General features: G+C 43.6%; 1 protein-coding gene and 1 long non-coding RNA gene across 2 annotated transcripts in view; one reads left to right on the forward strand and one right to left on the reverse strand.

Moving 5' to 3' along the window:
* Positions 1-19,937, reverse strand: part of LOC311010058 (scavenger receptor cysteine-rich type 1 protein M130-like) — a gene marked incomplete at its 3' end in the record, with an annotated part of 217,298 nt that overhangs the window by 106,062 nt on the left and 91,299 nt on the right. The gene's annotated exons all lie outside the window — the stretch shown is intronic.
* LOC311010129 lies at positions 13,629-14,131 on the forward strand. Its single transcript, XR_014596734.1, has 2 exons — positions 13,629-13,949; positions 14,043-14,131. It is a non-coding gene; the product is annotated as an uncharacterized lncRNA (long non-coding RNA).

A 19,937-nucleotide genomic window follows, 5' to 3' on the forward strand; every position in this document is an offset into this window, starting at 1 on the left:
ATCCGGTACTGGGTCGTGGGGGCAGCTGCCTGAGCAGGGACGCCCAGACTTCCCTCTCCCCTAGCTCCCTCCGGGAGGACCCCAAGGCGTTCCCAGGCCAGCCTGGTGACATAGTCACTCCAGCGTGTCCTGGGTCTTCCTCAGGGTCTCCTCCCGGTGGGGCATGCCTGGAACACCTCCTGAGATAGGCGTCCAGGGGGCATCCGATACAGATATAGATATAGATTTTCCAAAAGTCACAATGTTACAATAAAGGAGATGTTTTGAGTTTGCTTTCTGTATTCATATCGGTGATGTATGAGGACTTTTGATATGTAAAATAGTCACACTAGCATGTGATGAAGTATTTTAGTGGCGATGATGGAGATGCTGCCAGAAACAGAGTTTTACATTTTAGAAGTATTTTATAAGACTGTGAAGGAGAAATATGCTAACATAGACATTATCCCACCGGTCACCTTTGTGACCATAAAACACACTTTTCACCTAATTTTCCATGAAGATTTTCAAAAGTAATGATTGATTATTGAAAAGGGTTAGTAATGAAATATGATTTGGATATTTCCATGTCTGTCTCTCTCTTGTCTCCCTCCATCATCTGCTGTCTGTCTCTCTCCTGTCTCCCTCCATCATCTGCTGTCTGTCTCTCTCCTGTCTCCCTCCATCACCTGCTGTCTGTCTCTCTTGTCTCCCTCCCTCGTCTGCTGTCTGTCTCTCTCCTGTCTCCCTCCATCACCTGCTGTCTGTCTCTCTCCTGTCTCCCTCCATCACCTGCTGTCTGTCTCTCTCCTGTCTCCCTCCATCATCTGCTCTCTGTCTCTCTCTCCATCATCTGCTGTCTGTCTCTCTCTTGTCTCCCTCCATCATCTGCTGTTTGTCTCTCTCCTGTCTCCCTCCATCATCTGCTGTCTGTCTCTCTCTCCTGTCTCCCTCCATCATCTGCTGTCTGTCTCTCTCCTGTCTCCCTCCATCATCTGCTTGTCCTCAGAAGGATGGATGCAGGAGTGGACACAAACAGGACTTTCAAAGAGCAGTGGTCACATCGACCAGATATTCGCTATCTTCAACATCATTTGAAAACATGTTTGTTGATTTTATTTAATTGAATGAAAACAATATATATGTTTGTGTTTCTCCAGGACTCCAGGTTGAAGGAAATCACAACTCAACAGGTAAATAGAGAAATTAACAAGAGAGAAAGAAAGCAGAATCTTCACTTCTTTCACTGAAGACTCTCTTCTTTCTGTTCAGAGCCTGATGATGTCAGGTTGGTGGGAGGAGCCAGTCGCTGTGCTGGAACACTGGAGGTGAGACAGGGAGACTGGAGACCAGTGTTTGGCTATTACTGGTCCCTGAAGCAAGCAGCTGTTGTCTGTAGAGAGCTGGGCTGTGGCTCTGCTGTTTCTGTAGAATGGAGAGAGTCCTCAGACAGACCTGTGTGGGGGATCAGGTCTGACTGTGTTCATTCTGGATCCACTCTGAGTGAGTGTGCAACATCATCCTCCTTTTCCTCCATCCTGAATCTCACCTGCTCAGGTAAGCCCCTCAGTGACATCATCTATGACATCATCAGTAATGTTGCTGTGTGTCACTGCTGCAGGCTGTGGTGTTCTAAACATGTTCTGGTGTTACAGTTTATTTCAATTTCTTTGGCTCATCTCTTGAAACTTTGTTAATATTCTCAGAACCTGATTTGTCTAAATAGCTTCCATGTTCCAACACAACACCATAACTCACCTGCAAAAGGTCAGAACTCACTGAAAACATTGAAGTCGTGCTTCAAAACAAAGTTATTGTCTCATATAAAAAGTCTCTGCCCTCCAAATGAAAAGTTCCTTTGACCTCATGGAAACAATGGTGGTCAGAATGTTTAGATGTTTTTCAGGACGGCAGTGGAGCCTGGAAATGTTCCTTATATCCACATTTCAGGTTTGTCCTATTTCTTTAGTTGACCCTGAATGTTTCCTCTACTAGAATGTTCTGTTTGTCCAGTGAACTGAACACTAAACTGAATACTATCCACATGCTGATTTCATCAGTACAAGTTTCTTTTACAGTATTACACACTGCACTCACGTTTCCATGGAAACGGTTACAGTTGCCCTGTTCATGATGTACCTGAGCAGGTTCCTCCATGTTCAGACATTGTGGTTATTCTGTTGTAGTCCAGCTCTATGTTGGGGTTGTAGCAGGAGCAGATTTCGTTATCAACAGTTAACTATCAATATCAATATGATTATCGGTATTAATAATTATATTTAATATATTATCATGATATAATCATGAATAAACGGGGCACCACCCTGGGATCAGGGAAAAGATAACCTAAAACTGTATTCAGTCTCAATATAAAGGTTTTATACTCACATGCCAATCATCGTGATCATTGGCATAGGAGTACAAAACCAATCGAACAATTAAAAAGGCGTGAAATTCAAGCACTAGCCTTCACAACCTGCTGTTATCCAGTGACATATACACAACAAGCACAAGAGACCGCTAGTTATAATATAATAAGATTTATTAAAATCAGTAATAATGATCACAATCAATAACACTGCAATTAACAAAGCCTTATTACCTAACTACCTAACACACAAAGCTAAGCTTAAACAAAGGGAGATACACACGTGGAGTGTGTGTGTGCGTGCGTGTGCGTGTGTGCGTGCGTGCGTGCGTGTCGAGAGAGAGAGAGAGAGAGAGAGAGAGAGAGAGAGAGAGAGGGAGAGATGGCTATGGGCGGCCACCGGATGGAGCTATTCCTCGCAGCGTTCAGGGGCGGAGCCACTGAGGTTCGATGGGGTAGCGAGAGAGAGAGAGAGGTGGAGCTATTCCTCGCAGCGGTCAGGGGCGGAGCCACTGAGGTCTGACGGAGTAGCGAGAGAGAGAGAGAGAGAGAGAGAGATAGCCGTATGTAGCCACTAGATGTAGCTATGTCCCTAGCGCCCGCCGGGAACAGCTGGCTTAGGACACGTGTGTGCGGCGTGTGTGTGTGTGTGTGTGTGTTAGCGGGACACAAACAAAGAGAGAGAGGATGCGCGAGCGATATTCGGAGGGACAGAAAGCGTGCCGTTATCACACGGGCTCGCGTGAATGAACTGGCGTTTATTCCGCGAGACCGGTCTTTTAACTGATAGTAGAGGCTTTCTGAGCTCGCGAATATGGCGGAGGTTGGTCGGAAACACTGTTACAGAAATCAACCCAGCTGCGTGGTACACAATCAGTATTCAAATACAGCAGCACATGAACCAACGGACTCGGCGGTCCGCGATCAGAACTTAAAACACATTAACAAGAATTACAAGCATATCCTACACTATCACTTGTGTCTCTGCCCAGACTGATAGCCTCTTACTGGTATCGTTGCGTAAGACGATGACGGCGTTCCGTAACGGCGGTGGTTCGTGAGTCCCCGGCGTCAGCGGGGGACGTGCTGAGTCGGCTTCGTCCAGACGAGAGCGGAGCGGGTTTCCTCTCGTTGATCAAACTCAAATAAAGAAAACATTTGGTGTTTCCTCCTTCCACGAGCGGCGATATAATCGCGGCTTGGCGATTTAGTCAGCTTACTTCAGACAGCGTCTGGTAGCTGGAAGGCAGGAACCGGCTTGGTTCCTCTTGTTGCAGCGGTGCGCTGCGGGGCCGTGTCCACCTCCTGTTGGTGGAGGGGTCGCCTCCCGTGGCAACGTGGTGTTGCGATGGAAGCGCTGGAACCAGCGCCCGGGTAGGAGTGGGAGCCAGAGAGTAAGAGTGAATAAGAGCGAAGAAAGTGTTCTCCGGGCGGCTTCGGTTTATAAAGCTCAGGCCGCTCCAGGGGACCCCCCGGGCTTCCCTGAAGACTGTCAGCCAATGGGGCACTCGTTGGGTGGCGTCGCATCTCTCACCTGGGTGAGATGTGAAACTAAAATGGCGGTGTAGTTTTTAATCCCCTTTGTCCCTTTGTCCTGGCCGCATGTGTAGGCTTCTGTAGGCCGCATTGTGTAGTCCTAACGGTTAGGTCCCAACAGTCCCCCTTTTGGTCTGAAGGTTGAGGTGTGGGACGCAACCTTCGGAGCAACATAAGGGCCGAACCGTCCATGTATTCCTTGAAACATGTGGGAGTCCAAACAGTCGGTATATTCCATGGAAAAGAGGTTAAACAGTCATTCAGGTTAAAGTCCATAACTTGATGGAGGCATTGTCTGGGCAGAGATTGAGGCAAGGTCTGGGCAGAGATTTCTAACCATCTAACCTATATCAAACATCTGCTAAGACACAATTTTCACAAACATCAACATTATCATTACACTCAGGTAGTTTCAAACAGGACACACCCCAACTATGAAAACGGAACGAAGGAGGAAAAGGAAAGCGAGGAGAAGGGGTTAGTGGTCGTTTGGTTTACTCCTGGAGAAGATTTAAGTTAGCCATATTTACTATGTTGTGGCTCAGGGCTGTAACGCTCCATGTAGCCAGAAACAGAGGAAATGTCAGAGGCGCTGTCATTATCTGAGTTGTCATGTTTGTACACTGCTGGTTCACGTGACTGAGACAGAATTTCGGAGTAGGGCTTCCTACTACTTCTGTGTGAATGCCCATCTCGACGCAGTTGGTGGGCATGTCGGTGATGCTCAGTATCCCCACGCCGTCTCTTACCAGGCTTCTGGGGGGAGTTTAGTGATGGTTGGGTCGAGTCACGCCATAGCGCTATCATTTTTATCAGCTTCTCGATCGGGTCGCACGGATCCCTATCTTCGTCAGTTTGGGAGTTTGTCTGATTCCAGGGGCGTGCTGGCCGCTCACCCCCTTTCGCGCTGTTATGAGGGCTCTGCTTTAAGGCGGCGGATGTTTGGGAGTTACTCTCGTTCCTTGGTTTTGTCTGATTCCTGGGGCGTGCTGGCCGCTCACCCCCTTTCGCGCTGTTACGAGGGCTATGCTTTAAGGCGGCAGACGTTTCGGACGCAGATGTGTCGAAGTTAGCGGGCTGGCTTTTAAGTTTGCGCGCTAAGTGGGTTTCCCAAGCCATCTGTGCGTAATTACGAATCTCTTGCATGGAGAGTCGATGTGTCCTGAAGTGTATGGTGGCATCGTAGCGCACACTTTCGTGTAGGTTATGCACTCTGTGGTGTGCAGGACATCTAAATAACGCATGGCTCTCATGTCTGCTGCTTGAGCGTCGTGGAGGCGACAAGCACTTTGCTCCTCTAGTGCTACCACTTTTTTCTCTAGGGCAGATTTACTCTGAACCAAGAGACAGGTTTGTTTGTAGAAAGTCAGTAGCAAGCATTTTAATAATGGACCCTTGGATGATGTTACTTCATCAGATCTGCTGTTCAGTAACACGTTGATCTCCTCTTGGCACTCACTGAGATTTAGTTTCTGCAAAAACTCAGAGTAGCCTGTCTGAAGGCTCTGTGCCACAGATGAGATGAACTGTTCACAAAAGTTCTCCATTGTGTCTGGAGAGAAAGGAGGGGGGTTATGCAAATCACCTGATAAGGTGACTGGCGGTTCTCTTTTAGAGAGGTCAGCTTCACGCTCTAATGATTCTATACAGCAACTCAGACTTACTGTAGGCTGCTTACTTAATTCTTTGCCAAAGGCACGCTAACTGAAATGCACGGCAGGAACAGTTAGGGAATTATTTTGAAATTTTAACTCGAGCTAGAACCCGTGGTGGAAATAGCAAGGTACAATTTCAACGTTCACAGAGTCGGTGCACTCTGTGGCTCTATTCTCTGCTCTACTTCTAGTAAAGGGAGAATACGGTGGCTTTACTTGTTCGGTGCTAATCGCAAGAAAAAAGAATGTATTTGTTGTTATACTGATGTGGGTGCACAGGTGAGCTGCGTCGACCTGTGACTTACAATGGAGATGTTAGTACTCTTCTACAGCCTGTGGACTGTCAATGAGGTGTCTCTAGCACCTCTGGTGAGTAATAACAGTGTTATAACGCGTCTTAGTATCCCTAACCCTGTGTTTGTTAGTATTGTTGTCAAACAATAAATGGCTAATCACAACATGCATATGCAACCCTCGACTGTATTTGCTTGGCAAATAGTAACAGGGAGCAAACAAATCGATCCTTGAACATCGATTTCTAAACAATGATATCAATAACAACAATTCCTCTTATTGTTATTATTACTATAATTCTCAGGTTATTGTGCACAAATCTCTGGATAAAGCTGGTTTAAGAAGCCCTCACACGGGGCGACATTTATGTTGGGGTTGTAGCAGGAGCAGATTTGGTTATCAACAGTTAACTATCAATATCAATATGATTATCGGTATTAATAATTATATTTAATATATTATCATGATATAATCATGAATAAACGGGGCACCACCCTGGGATCAGGGAAAAGATAACCTAAAACTGTATTCAGTCTCAATATAAAGGTTTTATACTCACATGCCAATCATCGTGATCATTCACTTGGGTGTCTTTAGGCTTTTTTTAATTACCTTCTTTCTCTCACACACTCGTTGGGTGGCGTCGCATCTCTCACCTGGGTGAGATGTGAAACTAAAATGGCGGTGTAGTTTTTAATCCCCTTTGTCCCTTTGTCCTGGCCGCATGTGTAGGCTTCTGTAGGCCGCATTGTGTAGTCCTAACGGTTAGGTCCCAACATCTATAAATATGTTTGGTAACAGCCGTACTCATGAATAGCACCTGTCAGCTGACTGGAGATGACGTGTGATTGGTTGATGTAAGATGGGACAAACTCCTCATTGGTTAGTGAAGTTCAAGTTTCTCCTGACAGACAATTTACCAGTTTAGTGGACGTTAGAAAATACTCCATAGTACATAATGATATTCAGAGATGGACAGAGTACACGACCCCAGTACTTGAGTAAGAGTACAAATACTACAAATACTACTGGTCAAAATTTACTCCGTTACAATTAAAAGTAGCTCAGTCGACATGGTACTCGAGTAAGAGTAAAAAAGTACTTGCTTTTAAAAGGTACTTAAGTATCCAAAAGTACATGCTATTAAATTTACTTTAAATAAAAGTAAGAGTAAATTTCAAATAAAATGAATGGGATCACAGGACTACAGCAGATGTTGCAGATACAGATGTTTATTAACAATCATTGAAATTGTAACCAAATGAACCTGCACCGTCCAACGAACTCTCTATTGGGAACTGGAACCCCCTCAAAGACCAATGTTGTCCCCACACCACTGGTTGAGAATCACTGTTTTACAAAAAACGACATCTCTGCTTTCAATAACTCAATGTTGAGGTCACTTGTCTTTACAGGAAGGACAATATAGGAGCACAACAAACTCTGTCTCCCCATGTCTGTCTTGTCTGTCTCCGTTTCAAACCACAACACACACACGCACACATACACACAGTGCCACTTCCTATAAAATGTAGTTTTTGTGATCAACACACACTCACATTCTCACAACACGATGACATTGACCGAGACAAATAGGAAAAACACACGGTGAAAGTCTGGTTAACTTACGTCAACGTGTTTCTTTAAGTTGGACGTGGAGTTGTTGAAAGCAGAGATGTAGTTTTCCTTCGGCAAACACATTGGAAAATATATGACTGTTTGTCTGTGTCCATGTTTTTTACTCTGTAAAACTCAAACATGGAGTCCAGATAAGGCCAAGGATGTTCTGAAAGTTCCTCCGGATCATTATCACACTCAGTCTGAGACTCAGTCATTGTCGCGGTTTTGTGTTGACAAACACAGTCGAGAGCGTGGCTACTTTGGCGGTATCCTTATGGGGAGGGATTACGTATTTCCACTTAGATCCCAGTGGAGAGCTTGCACTGTGATAGGTTCTCTTCTTTGACAAACACAGCTTGTGTTCAATAGTATTTCAAACAAAAAGAAAGAAAAAAAAAAAGAGCAGACCTGAAAGTAACGAGTACTTTTCAGCCTTTCCAGAAATTAACTCGAGTAAAAGTAAAAGTATTTGTCTTGGAAATGTATTCAAGTAAGAGTAATAAGTACCAAAGAAATCTAATACTCAAGTAAAGTACAAAATCCTCTGGATATGTACTTAAGTACAGTACTTAAGTAAATATACTCCGTTACTGTCCACCACTGATGATATTCATGGTATATATTAGGGGTGTCAACGATACAATAATAAATCGTAACCGCTTAGAAAAATCAATAACCGTTTACACGTCATTTTCCCTCCTCCTCGTTTATTTCTCACCAATATATACGGCCAGGGCCGTCGTATAGGGGGGAAAGGTGATGACAATTCTAAGGGCCCACAGCCCGCTAGGGCCCACACACAGCCCCCAGTAGCCTCTATGACAAAATGATTATGCATACACTGAACTAATATATATTCATACGAATGAATCCGAATTAAAACAAAGCCACAAGTCGTACAATATTCTAATTTTAATAATTTCAATAAGCCCGTTCTTCCCATGGTTCTTCCTCACCGGAATTAAGTGAGCGCGAGCGGACTCCAGCAGGGTCAGGATGCCCCCCAAAAAGTACAAGTCCGGACACCAGAAGAGAGTTGAGAAGGAGGCCAGGAGTAGGAGCAGCAGAGCAGGGGCCCAGGACATCCAAAACTTTTTTTCCAAGAATGGTGAGAGTAAAACTACCGAGGGCGGCTGAAATGTCTGTAACATTACCTTTGATGGGGCGCAGGCTGCAGCCTATAGCTGTCATCTGGCATCTACACTCTGGACAAGTCGCCAGTTCATTGAAAAAAAAAAAAAAAAAGTCTTCAGTTCATGTAGAGCAGCAGTTCCTAGAGTAGCTGTAAGTGAACGTTACTAATTTAGGGGCTACAACAGTGACTGTGTGTTTCACCAGTATGCGCCCATTCAGAGGCTGCATTGAATTGTATTGTGACGCATTCAAGTTCTACTCAGTAATTATGAGCATCTGACGAAGGTCATTGACGTTATCATGATGTGTTCAATGTGGTCTTGTAAAATGTGTAATTAGTGGGACATTTGAATAGCCTAAATAAAAAAAAAAGGTAAATGTTCAAAGATCTGTTGTTCTTGTTTGTTTTCATAGCAATATAAAATAAAATACACCATAATAGCTGACAACAACAAAGTAAAAAAGACTATTTAGAATTTTTGGACAGTTTACACTGACTTTTGAATGGTAAAGTGAAGCTGTCCACCTAGAGCTATGGTACTAAGAAGCCCATTTATATTTTGTCCAAGAATAGGTTAGTTCTGCATCAGTTTTTCCATGAAACATAACATTTAATGTTTACAATATATATAATGGAACAATAAACCTTTATGCTCTGCTGCTCCAGAATCAGCAGTGGCTGCTTCATCTGAGTTTGACCCCACAGCAGACACACTCCCCCCCAGCAGTCCAAATACGTATTCCATGTGCTCTTTGTTTTACTTGCACATTAAAGTTAAATGCTACATATTTACCTGTGGACTATCTTGAGCCAGGACACTTTGTTTTTTTGCATATCAGTGCTTGATAAAATAAATAAAATACCCACTACCTACTTGTTGAGTGGTTAATTAGGGCCCGAGCGCCGACAACGTCGGGCAGCGAAGCCCTATTGAAACTGTATTGTTTTTTATTATTTTATTTTCCAGAGGCCTATTTGGGGGCCTAAACATATTCAGAAGTTGAAAAAAATTGGCCTGCTAATAGAAAACGGTGAAAATTTTGATATTTTAAAGGTTTCATAGTTGGCCACAAAAAACTGGCTCGCTAGCGCCACCTAACGCAAAGAAGGATGGCCAGCTCACACCGTAACTCCAATTGACTAGAAATTTTGCACAGACATGCAGATCCGTGTGCTCTACAAAAAATTACATTATGGCACCAAAGTCCGCCTACCGAAATTTTCCGCCATTTTGAATTTTGTGAAAAACACGTTTTTGCTCATTCTTCCTAAACCGTAAAACCGATTCTCACCAAAATTGCTGTGGATCATCATTAGACCAAGTTGATTAAGTGACATCAAAACCTTTGAAAAATATCGTTGCGTTTAGAAGTTATAAGCCAATGAACATCGGAGGGGCGGGGCTCTAGAAATCAATAAACATAACTCCATAATCTCTAACCCAATCATCACGAAACTTGCAGGATATGTTGAAATATCTCCCTGGAACATATCCTGAAAGTTTTATTAAAATTGACCACTCGGGGGCGCTACAGTATATCAGCAAATTTAGGCCATTTTAGCTTATTGTAGGGTTTGTATTTTAACGAACTCCTCCTACACCGTTGATCCGATTCATGCCAAACTTGCTGAGACTGTTCTAGAGGCCTCAACGATGCAAAATCATCGAAAGGTCTTACAAAAGTCAAAGGGCGTGGCCAGGGCAGCGCCATGAACATGGACGAATTTCATGCTTTGACCACAAAAATCTAAACTGTTATAACTTCAATGTACATTGTCTGATATGATCAAAACTTCACATATTTGTCAAGAGTACCACCCTGAACACATCTGCACTGCAATATTGACTCATATTCAGAGCGCCACCTACTGGCAATAGAAAGTGTTACGTTTTGTACTTCAGCGCACTCTTCCTAGCAGCATTATCAGATTCACCTCAAACTTGGTCACCATGTACTCAAGTCTTCAATGATGAAAAGCTATCAAAAGGTCTTACATTAGTCAAAGGGCGTGGCCAGGGCGTTGCGTTTTGCCAGTGTAAAGGAAGTCATTGTAACTTCAGCATACAATGTCCAATCTGCTCGAAACTTGCAGGATGTGTTGAAATCTCTCCCTGGAACATATCCTGAAAGTTTTATCAAGATTGACCACTCAGGGGCGCTACAGTTAATCAGCCATTTTAGGCCATTTTTCCCATTTTACCTATTGTAGGGATTGTATTTTGACGAACTCCTCTTACAGCGTTCATCCGATTGCTGCCAAACTGACAGAGACTGTTCTACAGGCCTCAACGATGCAAAATCATCGAAAGGTCTTACAAAAGTCAAAGGGCGTGGCCAGGGCAGCGCCATGAACATGGACGAATTTCATGCTTCGCCACAATACTCTAAACTGTTATAACTTCAGTGTCCATCATCCAATCTGGTTCAAACTTCTCACGTTTGATGAGAGTCCCACCCTGAACACGTGTGCACTGCAATATTGACATGAGTTCAGAGCGCCACCTGATGGTACCTGGAACTATCATTTTTTTACACTTTTACCGCTCCTCTGAAGAGAAAGATCACCTTTAGCTTTGACGTACCCGCATGAAACTTTGTAGGTACGTAAAACATGTAGAGATGTACAAAAAAGCCTCTTGGACCCATAGCCTAAAATGTACAGGAAGCCAGCCATTTTGAATTTAATGTGAAATTTTAACCGATCTTTCGCCTTTTGTATGCAGTATTTCAACGAACTCCTCCTAGACCGTTGATCTGATTCCTACCAAACTTTGTGAGACTGTTCTAGATGCCGCAATGATTAAAAATCATCAAAAGGTCTTACATAAGTCAAAGGGCGTGGCCAGGACGGCGCCACGAGTGCGGACGAATGTCATGCTTCACAAAACTCTAAACTATTATAACTTCAGTGTCCATTGTCTGATCTGGTTCAAACTTCTCAAGTTTGATAAGACTCCCACCCTGAACGTATCTGCACTGCAATATTGACCTGAGGTCAGAGCGCCACCTGATGGTACCTGGAAATATCATGTTTTTACACTTTTACCGCTCCTTTTAAGAGATTGAACACCTTTAACTTTGACGTACATGCATGAAACTTTGTAGGTACATAGAACATGTAGAGATGTACAAAAAAAACCCAGGGACCCATGCCCGAAAAATGTACAGGAAGTCTGCTATTTTGCATTTTATGTCAAATTTAACCGAATTTTTCGCCTTTTTCATGCAGTGTATTTCAACGACCTGCTCCTAAAGCATTGATCCGATTCCTACCAAACTTTGCGAGCCTGTTCTAGAGTCCTCCACGATGAAAAGTCATCAAAAGGTCTTACATAGGTCAAATGGCATGGCCAGGACGGTGTCCTGAACATTGACGAATTTCATGCTTCGACCACAAAAATGTAAACTGTTATAACTTCAGTGTCCATTGTCCGATCTTTTTCAAACTTCTCACGTTTGATGAGAGTCCCACCCTGAACACGTCTGCACTGCAATATTGACTCACAATCAGAGCGCCACCTATTGGCGACATGAAATGTCATGTTTTTACACTGTATAAGGTCCCAGTGTCGTGGAACTTTGCGCCCCAGTCGAACGTGACGACTTCACTCATCTGACACAGTGATGGATGCAACGATTCAGGCGACGACCAGCGCCGTGGCGGTGGCTGGGGACGACCCACGCCGTGGCGGTGGCCGGGGACGAAACGCGCCGTGGCGGTGGCCGGGGACGACAGGCGCCAGCCGTGGCGGTGGCCGGGGACGACCCGCGTTGTGGCGGTGGCCGGGGACGACCGTGGACGACTGGCAACGTGGCGGTGGCTGGGGACGACCCGCCCCGTGGCGGTGGCCAGGCCAGGCGGTCCGACACGTCAGGCGGTCGTAGCACTAACCGAGTTACGTGCCATGCGAGGGCCCGTTATCACTGCTCGCAGTTTTAATTGAAAATGTATTTGCAATCAGAGGTGTAATAACGTGTTGCAAATCAGTGAAATGAGAATAAGACAACTAATAATACATCATTTACATAATAATACTCTGACTTGTTAATCGTAAAAAAGGAAACAAATTGGGTGTATTACACCAGGCACCGTCAAGAACATTGAAAAACAAAAAAATTGAAGGTGGCAATGAATGGGTAGAGGGGCCCACACCGATATTGATATGTATTTTGATAAGCTGTTGCACTCTTCAGACTCGTGGTGTGAGCGGAACCGGACCGGACCGGTACTTTATAATCAAAATGCGGCTGTGTGTCTCCGTCCAAAATCCGCTGCGCTCGCGCTGCCTGCTCGCACAGATCCGCTCGTATTCACATGCGCTGATGCAGGTCGAGTGTTGACTAGAAATATATGCAGACGGCGCTCCTTCAAAACAACATCAAGCCCTGTGTGTGTAGTATTATATGTACAACAGTTGAGTGTAATTCATGCCAGGCAAAGTTGGCTTATAGTAACAGCACGGGATCCATGCGCAACCACTTACAATGGCTTTGATTTCATGGGATTAGCAGGCGGTTGAATGGAAACAAAGCCCCGCGTACACGTGTAGAAAAAATTGTAAACGTTGACACCCCTAGTATATATGCTGACACATTTAGACAGTTGAACGGACTATTGTACATGTGATGACTCACACCATGAAAGAATTCATACACGTTTTGAAGAGAACAACTATTCAACTGATAGACAACATAATCAGTTTTGATCAGCAAGATATGTTCAATCATTAATTGTGCAAATTGTAGATAATTGTACTCATTTGCATATATGTGCTAAAACATTTGCAATTTCTTTAAAAGAATGAGAAATGATAATCTGTTGTGAAGCAGTGGCCAGTGGTTTGGAGGTTTACACATGTTGTTTAGAAAATATTCATTATCTTTTGAGAATTGTGGCAAAGCAATTGAGAAAAACTGTAAATGATGAACTGATGGTGGAATTGTTTTGAGTCCAGTTTGAATCACTGAATAGTTTCATGACATCTTTTTCTCTGGTGTCTGGTGTCTTTTCTCTCTCTCTATTTGATCTTCTATCATCTCTCCAGACTCTGTCAGGCTGCTGAATGGGACTAGTCTGTGCTCAGGCAGACTGGAGGTGAAGTCCAACCAGTCCAACCAGTGGTGGTCCTCAGTGTGTGAAGCTGACTTTGACCAGCAGGATGCAGAGGTGGTCTGTAGGGAGCTTGGCTGTGGGGCTCCTTCAGTCCTCCAGGGGGCGCTCTATGGAGACGTGGGGGCTCCAACGTGGACCAAAGAGTTCCAGTGTGGAGGCCATGAGTCTGCTCTCCTGGACTGTAGAAGCTCAGGCTCAGATAGAAACACCTGCTCACCTGGCAAAGCTGTTGGACTCACCTGCTCAGGTAGAAGAGGAGCTGCAGCTTTGATCTGGTTCATTTCTGTTCTCATCAAACTCACTTTGCTCTTTGACTGACGACTCTCTTCTTTCTGTTCAGAGCCTGATGATGTCAGGTTGGTGGGAGGAGCCAGTCGCTGTGCTGGAACACTGGAGGTGAGACATCAGGGAGACTGGAGACCAGTGGAGCAGCTGTTGCCTGTGGAGAGCTGGACTGTGGCTCTGCTGTTTCTGTAGGACTGAGAGAGGAGTCCTCAGACAGACCTGTGTGGAGGATCAGGTCTGACTGTGTTCATTCTGGATCCACTCTGAGGGAGTGTGCAACATCAACATTCTCCTCTTCCTCCATCCTGAATCTCACCTGCTCAGGTAAGACCCTCAGTGACATCATCTATGACATCATCTATGACAGCAGTGTTCCCAGTATGTTCCTTCCTCTGCCCCAGTGACAGTCAGTGGTTTCCACTGGACTGAACTGTAAAGTTCTCCAGGACAATGACGTCCTAGAATGTAGAGAAGTGGGCTGGTTTCTGGAAGCTTCAGACCCTCCATAGACTGCTGAGCTTCACCTGGCAGACCTGTGACATCACTTCCTGTTTCCACAGCGTATCTTGATCTCATTCTAATGTTTAACGCTAGATTATGGGCTATAAGTCTCATGTTGTGCAATAAAAGTTTTCAAACATATCTTTTGTGTTTGATAATAATAATAACCATAATTATAACGACAATAATAAAGGTTATTTATAGCACTTATCAAAACAAGTAGTTACATCATGCTTTATGAGGCAGACATCAAAAGAGGAAAGGAGAGAATAAAATGCAACATACACACATTTCCACAGATATTTATGAACAAATATGAATAAATCCAAATGAATTCTTAAAAAATATATCAATCTGAACGTGTTCACAAACTACAGGTAGCATCTAACAGGATGTAACTGTTTCTATGACTTCCTGTGACGTCTATGACGGCTGCTGGAAAGTGTTGGACTGGACGGCAGCTTTTAGGCTCCGCCTCCTGCTGCCGTCTACTTTCCAGGCGAGGAGCAGTTCATCTCCAACGAGCCTCATGTGACCGTTCATCATCTCTCTGTCTTTACAGACCTGCTGCTGCAGCCAAACATCTCCGTGTCCTCCTCCATGGACGGGGTCCCCGAGGCCCAGCAGCAGGGGTTTCAGGCGTTCAGGGGCTCCACCTTCATCGTCTTCTGCTCCGTCCAGCCACAGTACCCAGGAGGCTCCTTCCAGCTCACCTTCACCTCCTCCAACTCAGCACACAACTACACCCAGCCAGCTGTCAATCACACTGCCCACTTCCTGTTTGCTGCTGCAGAGCCCGCCCACCAGGGACGCTACAGCTGTGTTTATCACGTCCATGTTCTTTCTCATAACTTCTCCTCTGAGAGCCGTCTGCTCTCTGTCACTGTCGTAGGTAAGCTGACTGTTCAATTCCTGATTAGCATGACTGAAAGAAGTGAAATGTAATAATCTTCTTTTAGATTTAGGTTTAATCCCACAGACACAAAAAGAATGTGGCTGCAGCTGAAAATGAAGCAGAAGAATATTGTGCAAACAGGCAGCCTAAGACATATGGTTTTAATCTGATGCCAGATTGCCAGTCTGCCCATGCTCGGCAATAAACTCCTTTCTGATTCTGATTCTGAACATCGTGTCCCGACGTCAGGCTGCTCCAATCAATGTGCTTCCATATCTATTAGGTGGAAGTTTAGGTTCACTGTCTTTGTGGAACAGAGGACCCAGAGTGTCCCTCTTCTCAGGCTTAACAAACTCAGAGTTTAACTAAACCTGCTTTCTGGAATCCAGCCCTGATCTAGTGAACAAAGTGAAACCAGGTCTGTAAATGGTGACAGCAAACAATGGACTGGAGGACAGAATGCCAGGTCCCTAGTTTGTGTTGAATGGCAGCTGTTGGAGTCATGATGAGTCATGTGATGACTGTCCATGTGTTTGATCATCAGATCTGAGACCTGTCATTATCAGATTGGTCACCGTGCCGCTGCTTCTGCTGTTGGTGAACGTTGGTCTTTACTTCTACTTTAAGGTACTGACGCATGTCTGTTGTTGAGAGCACTGACTCAGTCTGTGTTCATTGACCTGGAGAGAGGAGCCATGCAGGAAGTCACATGTCTGTGTGCTGTCACGTCTCTCCAGGCCAGCAGGGGGCAGAAGCCGGGCAGACGGGAGGACGTGGAGCCGGATTACTACAACCTGGGCGTTGGTGCAGCTGAAGGAGGGCCGACTGAACAGGAAGGAGCTCGGGGAGCAGAGTAGCACCTCCAAGGAGCTCCTCTCACATCCACATGGGTTTCTAACACACCGACACCAGCTCATGTTCATACGCATGTTCCTCTTGAAATATGACTCATCACATTTCCACTATATTGTTATTACTCTGGACATGAAAAGATGTCCATGTTGAAGTGGGGGGTTTGGAGCTAGGTGCTATCTCTGAAGCGTGAGGATCTGCTGGTGAGAGTGAACAGGTGATGTGCTGGGTGGGAGGGGTCAGTGGGGAGCTGTTCTCCTTCACCCTGGTAAGCACCCTGCCGATTTCCTGATGTTTTGATGGTGGAGCAGCCTTCTGACATCATGCTCTGAGATTGAAAAGGGGGGACCAGCCAACCTAGGGTGGGGGAGACTGAGAGAGCTGGTCTGAGCTTCACTGGACTCCAATCTACAGTAGAAATTACATAATAACAATCCCATCTCCACATGAATAACCTGTTTGAGCCCCTCCAGTCTGGTGTTCTCCACTTGCTTCCCATCTAGAAGGCACTCCACCATCTGGCCCCCCCTCATCTCCCTGACCTCATCCCCCCCTACCAACCCTCGTGGGCCCTCAGATCCACATCAGCCGGTCTCTTCTCCATCCACAAATCCAACCTCCGCAGCTTCGGGCCAGGGCCTTCTCCAGGGCAGCTTCCAGGCTCTGGGACTCCCTTCCCCAAACCATCGGTGATTCTGAGTTCTCACCATATTCCAGTCCCGCCTCCAAACCCATCTTCTTTCTTTCATTGTTTTGTCTGATGGTCTGTTTATCTCTTGTCTGTAAAGCGTCTTTGGGTTCAGAAAAGCGTGATATAAATTGAATGTGTTATTATTAATATTAGAAATCCTTCAGCCTCTCAGGAAGGGGGGCTCACATGATGCTTGGTCTTGTAGTTAGTGATTGTGTGCCAGCCCTGCCAAACCCCCTTAAAGTCATGGACTTGGAGCTTGTTTTCAGGTGTGACTCTAGAAGTGGCTTCAGCTGTTTGAGCTGCCTTTTGAAGTTGCTATTTAAGGAGTTTGTATTGGTCTTTGTCGCCACATTGAAATGCAGCATTTGTCTCACTGCATAGGCGCCTTACTTCCTTGTTGAAGCGAGGCTTGTTGTTGCTATGGTAACAGGTTTCTACATGAAGACGTGGTTGAAATCTCCCAGCACCAGGACTGCAGAGTCCTGTTGGAGGTCCCAGAGACTGTTTTCACACCGACTTCATCTGTTAGTCACATGTCATGACTTCACGTCAGCGCCCCCTTGTGGTTCACATGGCTCATTGTTGTTGTGAAGTCGATTTGGGCAGCAGGACACATTTAGCTGAAGAGAATCACAATGAACAGCTTATTTTTGTGATGAATCAATATTCATATTTCATAAGAATTCTGCTTCATTTTGTACATAAAGTGTTGACTTAATGTTGTACTTTATAAACAAGTATTTGATTTTGTATTTCAGGATTTTACTCTTATTAATCATTTTGCTCATTTCATAACAATTGTACTTGATTTAGCTATTTTTCACAAGTTTTGAGCTCATTTGACTTAGTTTAAGGAATGTTGTTTATCGTGACTTTTTATTCATGACGATGTTTTATATGATGAGAAGAGAAAGCAAAAAGCAAAATGAAACAAAAATACCAAAAACTAACAAATATGAGGCCATGGGATGATCAGTAAATCCAAGAAAATTTCAAAATAAAAGTCTGTATATAGAATAATGATGAAGCATCTGTCTCAGGGAGTTTGCTAATTTTTGTACTGAACAGATTTTGATGAGAAATATGGTCATAACTAAGCAAACAATCTGAATAAACATAAGAAACATATGCAGCAGGTCGATGCAGTTGAAGTAGAACATTGAAATCTTGACTTTGTATATTTGTTTTGGAATTACAATCGACCACAAATCTCTCATTTCATGTTTCTATGTTCCATTTTCTGCCTATATTTGATTTCATTTAAGGAGTTTTGTTGGAGGAGCCTGAGATCTGTTCAGCGTGTTGGTTTGTTTGAGATTTGTGAAGACAGACTAAAGAGAAGACAGACTACAGACTTCACTATTTATTCACAATTCTATCATGAAGTCAAAGCAAGAGCTCAAGGACTGTTTGTGTTTGGAAAATGCTGGTGCATGGCAGTGATAGTAGTCCCAGTGTTTGGACTTAAAACCAGATGCATGAATCACCCAGGTGTTCATGCGGATGGTAATCTATGGTCCAGTGAACTAGCAGTGCTAGCAGGCTCAGTGTAACGGTAAGGCTCACATCATCAACAGTGTTCCAGTCAATAGAACGGAGCAAAGCTCCCCATAGTACAAGAATAACATGGAACAGGGCTCTTAGTGGTGAAGTCCAACATGGAGGAATCCTCACATCCAACGACTGCTCGTCTGGGATCTTTGTGCAAATGAAAATAAATACATATATATTACATCATGTGATGTATCTGTCTGTTTTTTCACGTGACACACTCTGAAATGAACGGCTACATGTTGACACATTTAGCTCCTAATGGTTAAAAAAGTGGTGAGTATTTTAAAGTCACTTTTTACCATATTTACAGCAATATTAGTGAACTTTGTCATATTGTTTGTTTTTGTGTTCCAGCTGAGAGCAAACAGCTGACGAGTTGGCAGAGAGCATTCTGGGACCAAACAGTTCCTCCAATCAAAAGTCCAAAGTCTGTCTCCTTTTCCGATTGGTCTCTTTAATGTTGTAAAGAAATGTTTGACTTCAACGTGTCAAATCATTGTTCTCAATCACTTTGCCAGTTTTTAAATTCAAGTAGTTTCACGTCATCATGTGATCAGTCTTGGACCACTTTGAGTGGTATCTATCATTTATAAATATAATATTAAGCAGTAATAAGATAAAAAAAAGACACTGGTGATGCTAAAATTAATATTTTCAATGAATTCTTGTTCAGAGTGACCCTGACTATTATTATAGAAAATTAATTTTACTGTATGGTTTTATAATAAATTCAATTCATAAAATCCCAGTGTCAAATTTAAATTTGACACTGAGATTTGACACAAATTAAATTTTTTCGAATTTATTATAAAACCATATAGTAGAATGTCTTGATATTTTCTATAATAACATTCAGGGTTACTCTCAACAAGAATCCATTGAAAATATTAGCAAACCTCTTAAGGAATAAAATCCAACTCGTATCTTAAATCAAAAATAATAATTCATTTCTGAAAATCAGGAAATTATCCATTAGCCATGATGCACTTTGATACTGGGAATGATTATGAATTGAATCCATTGTAAATATTAGCAAACCTCTTAACGAATAATTTTAATGGTTTTTTGAAAATCAGGAAATTAACTATTCGCCACTTTGATAATGGGAGGGATTATGGGTTGAATTTATGATAAAACCATACAGTAAAATGTTTTGATATTTCATGATTGTCAGGATCACTCTGAACAAGAATCCATTGTAAATATTAGCAAACCTCTTAAGGAAGAATTGTAAGTAATATTTGAAAATCAATTTATGATAAAATCATACAGTAAAATGGCTTGATATTTGCTAAAATAATATTCAGTATCATTTACATCTAGAATACATTGAAAATATTAGCAAACCTATAATTTTTCTCATGATTAACCGTTGCACCGGGTATAAAAACTGTTTTCCTATCCATTTTGGCCACGTCGGGCACCCGTACCGCAAGTGCAGTAATAGATGCGCA

Source organism: Eutrigla gurnardus, assembly GCF_963514095.1.
Source record: "Eutrigla gurnardus genome assembly, chromosome: 24".
In the NCBI taxonomy this organism is placed as follows: Eukaryota; Metazoa; Chordata; class Actinopteri; order Perciformes; family Triglidae; genus Eutrigla; species Eutrigla gurnardus.